Source organism: Triticum urartu, chromosome 4A, assembly GCF_056163025.1.
Source record: "Triticum urartu cultivar PI428250 chromosome 4A, HENAU_Tu73, whole genome shotgun sequence".
Lineage (NCBI taxonomy): Eukaryota > Viridiplantae > Streptophyta > Magnoliopsida > Poales > Poaceae > Triticum > Triticum urartu.
Genome location: NC_141876.1, coordinates 102,425,976 through 102,432,520, shown reverse-complemented (window position 1 = coordinate 102,432,520; position 6,545 = coordinate 102,425,976). Strand labels below are relative to the sequence as shown.

Here is a 6,545-nt window from a genome sequence, read left to right as displayed (position 1 = left end):
GAAATCAGTCCCACCGAGTTCATGTGATCGGTCTCAGCGAGATTACGTTATGCCCTAACCCTAATGAAATCGGTCCCACCGAGTTGATCGTATCGGTCCCACCGAAAAGCCTAACATCCACATTTTGAACTAAATCGGTCTGACCGAGTTTCATGATTCGGTCTCACCGAGTTTGGCAAATTGTGTGTAACGGTTAGATTTTGTGTCGAGGCTATATATACCTGTGACGCCCTCGATTCAATCATACACTAATCATACACGCAAATGTGTATTCAAGATCAAGGACTCACGGGAAGATATCACAACACAGCTCTAGACACAAATTAATATAATACAAGCTTTATATTACAAGTCAGGGGCCTCGAGGGCTCGAATACACAAGAGTCAGCGGAAGCAACAATATCTGAGTACAGACATAAGTTAGACAAGTCTGCCTTAAGAAGGCTAGCACAAAAGTAACAACGATAAAAAAGGCAAGGCCTCCTACTTCGGAGCCTCCTAACTACTCCAGGTCGCCAGCGGCCGTCTTGTAGTAGTAGGCACCCTCGGGGTAGTAGTAATCATCAGTGGTGTCGTCTGGCTCCTGGGATCCGTCATCTGGTCGCAACAATCGGGTATGGGGGAAAAGAGGTAGCAAAGCAATCGTGAGTACTCATCCAAAGTACTCGCAAGACTTACATCAGATCTAAACTAAGTATGCATCTGTATCAAAGGAAATGGGTTGTATGTGTGGACTAAACTGCAGAATGCCAGAAAAGAAGGGGAAAGCCTAGCCTATCGAAGAATAGCATCTTCAAGCATCTTGCAGCATATAGAAGAGTACAGATCAACATAATGTAAAGTAGTAGTAGTGTTATCAACCTCGGCCAGAGATCCTTTCTCGACTCCCTGCGAGAAAGCAATCCCAGAGCCATACTATCCATTTCTCATAACCATTTCTCATCTCAAGTATCCAGTTCTAGTTGTATCGATCGGGATACAACTCCAAGTGTCTGTTACCGTAGGACAGACTATCGATAGATGTTTTCTTCCCTGCATGGGTGCACCAACTTTCCCACCACGCTCGATTAACTCCGGCCGGACACACTTTCCTGGGTCATGACCGGTCTCGGCCAAACGATACGCCGCAACCCGACCTAGGCTTAATAGAGAGGTCAAGCACGCCGGACTAAACCTATGCCCCTAGGGGTCTTGGGCCATTGCCCCGGGAACTCCTGCACGTTGCGTGGGTGGCCGGTGAGCAGACCTAGCTACCTCCTTAAAAAGGCAGGTGCTTACAAGTCCAACCCGGCACGCGCCGCTCAATCGCATGACGTCTATTAAGCTTCGGCTGATGCATACCACGCAGAACACCATACTATGCCCACGTGATGCTTAGTGCTATCAGGCCAGAGGCCCCTCAGATCAAATATCCAAATCGTTAGTGTGCTGGTAGTGCGGTCAAGAGCAGAGACTCACGAAAGATGTGACCCCGTCGCCCCGTCTCGAGGACTTGCTGCAAGGGCTAGGAATGCCCGGCCACGCCTCGTAATTATCTCACGGGCTCCCTCCAGGTCAACCCGTCTCCACATCACTCACGGGTACCCCTCAGGGTCGACCCGCCTTTTCAAGTAACAGTTGTAAAGTCCAAGTATCTGTGTGCCAAACATCAAGGGGAAAACCCGAGGAATCACTCCCGGTGAATTCCACTCGATGTAATCATCAAGGTGAACGTAAGAGGATCCACCCTCGAGGTTCACACTTGAGGGGTTGACGACAGAGTCGTATCGGAAGTGGTTAAAGAGGAAATCACCCTCGATGACCATGACCGAATAGCTACACTATCGAGATCTCATCAGGAGTGATGTAAGAGGTTCCACCCTCGGCACTCGATGGTAACTCTGCAAAGTCGTACAGCTAGGGGGGTGATGTGCGATGTCGGGGCCTGAACGTCGATCATGTTGATCGAGTCATCGAACATAAAGCGGGGCAACTAGGACAAGGTGGGGGTCACTGATGGACCTCTAACTAACCTATACTAAGCAGTTCAGAATAAGCAGGTAGGTAACAATAAGTGGGTTACAAAAGCAGGCTATGCATCAGAATAGGAGCAAACAATTACAGTAGCAAAATCTAATGCAAGCATGTGAGAAAGGAAATGGGCGATATCGGGATGATCAAAGGGGGCTTGCCTGGACGCTCTGTTGTAAAGGAAGAAGGGTCGTCGGAGACATAGTCGATCACAATGGCGTCGGTAGTGGTCTCGGGGTCTATCGAAGAGAAGATGAGGAAGAAACAATAAATATAAAGCAAACAAAGCATCATAAAGCATAACATAGTAATACGCGGTGCTAGGGGTGAACTAACGCAGGGCTACACGATACCGGCGAAGGGGAAAACATCCGGAAATATTTTCCTGGTGTTAGACATTTTAGGACAGACGCACCGGAGGGGGAAAGTTGCAGGTTCGCTATGCTAGGGATGCGTGACATATGAACTGAGAGCGTATTCGGTACAGTCTCGTTGTTCTGATCAACTTTCATGTACAAAATATTTTCATCCAAGTTGCGGTTTATTTTTTATGAATTTTCAAAGTTTATTTTTATTTGTTGGAATTTCTAGATTTAATAATAATTCGAGTTGACAAAGTCAATTTGACTGGTCAAAAGGGAGAGGGTGTGGCCCACATGTCATAGGCTAAACAAATAAATAAAACTAACCTAATTAAATGGGACCCACATGTCATACGGTAGCAACTAATTTAACTAGCACTAATTAGTCCCTAAACTAATCTACAGAGGGTCGGCCACACATCCAGCCACGGGTGTGTTGCCATGGCCAACACACATGGGCGCAATATCACGGCGGCCATGACCATTAGCATTAGCAGCAAACAACAGCGTAGTAGCAGGAGTAAGCAACATCAGTAGTAAGCAGCGGTAGAGGAGCAACGGCGCAAGAGCAGCGAGCAACAGCAATTGAAGAGCAGCAGTACGGGGCACAGGGCGGGCGCACCGACACGGCGCGGCCGGCCGACGCAGTTAGCGAGCGGGAGGGGCGGCAAGCAAGTCGGCGAGGCCCACGGGCGGAGCGCGGCTCGCCGGCGGAGCTTTAGGCAACGGAGCGGAGGCGTCTGAGGCGTAGCCGGCGGCGGCGGCACTGCAGCGTGAATTAGGGGCGCGTACGCGTACACTGAGCTTCGGCCATGGCGGCCGCCGACTCGTAGAGGCGACTACGGCGACGGATCGAGACTGCGGTCAGGGGGATTCGGAGGAGGAGCTCACCGTGGAGGAACAAGTAGGCCCGGTGGGAGCTTAGGAGGGCAGGATCAGACGAATTTGAAGAAGAACGTCGGCGGTGACCGAGGAAGATGAAGCTCGATCTGTACGATGCAGAGGCGTCGAGCTCGACCGGGTGGCCGTAGAGGACATAGACGAACTCGTCAGAGCTCCTGGACGCGACCTCAAGGCGCGGGGATGACGATGGGCGCGTCGACGAGGTCGGCCATGGCGACCACGAGCTCGAGCGCGTCCAAAACGATGATGGTGAGGGAGGGAGCGAGGGGAATTAATCTAGGGTTTCGATCTAGGGTTCCAGGGGGTGTTCTTTAACCAAGAGGGGGGGGGGGGGGGGGGGGGGTCAGGGATGGCCGCGCGTTGCTGGGGGACGGCTACGACCGCGGGATGGCCGCCACGCCCTCTCCGTTTTCCTGTAGCGAGAGGAGGGAGATGAGGAGAGGTGGGCTGGGCCACTGTAGGTTGGGTGGGCTGGGCCATTGTAGCACTAGGTTAGCCTTTTAACACATTCCTTTTTTGTTCCTTATTTTCTTTACCGTTTTCTATTTAATTGTAAAACTAAATGAGTTTTGCTAGAGATGACACTTGTCACATAAATCAAGCACCTTATTTATAGGAGACACAAAAAGTTTGAGGCCAAAAGGAGTTGCCTAACCATTTTTATAAATTGAAAAGGCTAAGTTCAAATACTGCTGGACCACTAAATAGTTTCCAGGAGCACTTTTGGAATCCAAAAGAGGTTGGTTCCAACATGATAAACACCTAGGGATTATTTTCCACACCTTGAACATTTTAGTTTTCAGGTTTGGCAAAAATGAATTTTTGACTTTTAGATTGGATTTGAATTTGAATTGTGATCTGGATCAAGTGAAGATTAGCAACAGTACATGATGACATTGCACCATTAACAGGGTATTACTGTAGCATGACAATGGGGGTGTTACAAATCTCCTCCACTACAAGAAATCTCGTACCGAGATTTAAGGGGTGGAGTAAGGGAAAAAGACTCGAGAAGGACGGAGCTCAACACAATATAGTTACCTCGGGACTATCCCAGTGAACGTGGCAAAGAGGCATATCTCGATTTGAAATTCAAGAAAGTCATCGAGATCAAGGTAAGAAGGCGCACTAAGAAGCTCCAATCGGGTAGGCAATCGTTCATTACCTGAAATAGAGTGTGAAAGGGTTTCAGAGCGATGGGAATAAGTATTTTATCTGATACCAGAATTGGTGATCCCTCGGAAGGTGGCTCGTGAATTACATACGATACCAAGCATGAGGAAAAACTTTTAGAAATAGGGGTATACATGAGAGTCAGGTTTCGATCCTGTAGAACAGTGGGTTATGGGCCCACCATGTGGGTAATAAGTAGGAAGGCATTGACATCTTGCACAGTCATGATAGCAAGGCATGTCAAAGAATAACCTGTTAGTTATGTTGGCAACAATGTTGGTACCAAGGGCGAGGGACGAAGAGAGCCATTTTCCTGCTCGTTGAACGAGGCGGACCAATAGGCAAAGTTCTCGTCCATCGGTGGTTACCGGAATATCAACACAATAGCAATAGATTTTTACTGTAAGAGTTGTACACCAAGATGTTTATTTAAGCAGAAGAATATTATTGCTTAGATCATATAGATCACAAGAAATGTTTAAACAAAACAAGGGAAAGGAAAATGTGATTATTAATTTAATCAGAAAAATGGAAAGGAAAATGTGTTTAAACACAATTATCAGGAGTATATCCTTCCCAAGGACAAGCAGAGGATGATATCCATGATAGGATAGTAAGTAGATAACCAACTAGGGGAAAGGGCGAGGAAACTGATGATGTTACCCATACAATGGTGTTTGGATAGATGATCAAGAAACATTTAGCATTGCGCTTCCAATGTTCTTGTTAATGAACGAAGTACCACAGTCGTGCTTCGAGATAGCATTGGCATGGCCATCAGGTAAAGGTCGGACCTTGGGAATATAAAGGATCCATCAAGAATTTCTATAGCAATGCAATTTTATCAGGAAAATGAGGATGTGGCCGATGGGTTCAACAGCAATCCATCGACATGTCAAAAAGGATGTATTTCCAAAATTATAAGAACAAGTTTGTGTTGGGGGGAGGCAAGAATGTTGTCGATGATAACACAAATCATCAAGGGGCAAGGATGGTATTTCTCATCATGAATTTAATTAATATCCTGGAAGAGCTCAGAATGTTGATGATGATCACGACATATTTGTCGAGAGGTTTCATGAAGATGTAATCGATCGGCAATGGCATCAATTCAAAGGAATGATGAAGCGAAAGGTTATGGGAACCACGAGTACGACACAAACTCGAAATCAAGCTTGCTATTCAAGACAAAATGATATGACGAGGAAAATCGATGTAGGCTTAGCTCATCGTCGAAAATTGTGCTCCGAGAAGAAGTATCAGGTAGCACGGTTAAAATTTATCACGATAATGATATAGCCGATCAGACTAGGAATGACTTGAAGGATTATTAAACTCATAAGTAACGAAAATTACTTAGAGTTGTTGAATCAGAGTGCGGGATCTATTCTCTTATCGGTGTTCTCGAGTGACTGATAACTCAAAACCCGGGGGAAAATCTGAAATCGGTGAGAAGTAATACTAGATGAATACTCATAGGAAGCAACTCAGTTATCTGATATTCTCGAGATACCAGGGGTAATACTCGAAGGTAGACAATAATAGAGTTTGGACATGTGTATTGATATGCAGAAGGCAAGTACTTCAACTTGTCCGAGAAAGGGGATCAAAGAAGACAATCTTGGTTGGAACCACGATTGCAAAGGCCAAAATCACAGATACAAAATCAAATTATACCAAGGAAATAATTATTGTTACGAGAAGCTTCCATAATAAGATCTACATCATTTTCATGGGCATGAACACAAAGTTCAAGGTCGACTCCCACTTCTCCAATGCATAACCTTTCATTCACTTCCCGCGTTCAATTAAGTTGTAGTGTTGAAATTTTATCTGGCAAAAAGTCAGAAGAGTATGACTCGTGAAAACTCTTGGGTTCACACGGATTAGGTAAGGCATAGGTTCAACCCATATGGGCATCTTAGTAACATATACCGCGAATTTCAAGAATAATTGACGCAAGTTCGAAGGTAGAGCATGGTTGAGAAGGTAGATGATACAATTTACCAAAGGCATTATGTATCTGAGGAAAGGCTCAAAAGGTTATTGAATATGAAGGACGTTGTGAGATAAAATCCAACAAAGGAGCTTGTGGTC

The 6,545-nt window shown here is 46.1% G+C and overlaps 1 long non-coding RNA gene across 1 annotated transcript; it reads right to left on the bottom strand.

The window, feature by feature from the left end:
- Window positions 1-291: 291 nt before the first annotated feature.
- On the bottom strand, window positions 292-3,594 carry LOC147974983 (uncharacterized). Its single transcript, XR_015600459.1, has 3 exons — window positions 3,264-3,594; window positions 2,172-2,249; window positions 292-597 (listed from the first exon to the last, which is right to left on the bottom strand). It is a non-coding gene; the product is annotated as an uncharacterized LOC147974983 (long non-coding RNA).
- Between the last annotated feature and the right edge of the window lie 2,951 nt (window positions 3,595-6,545).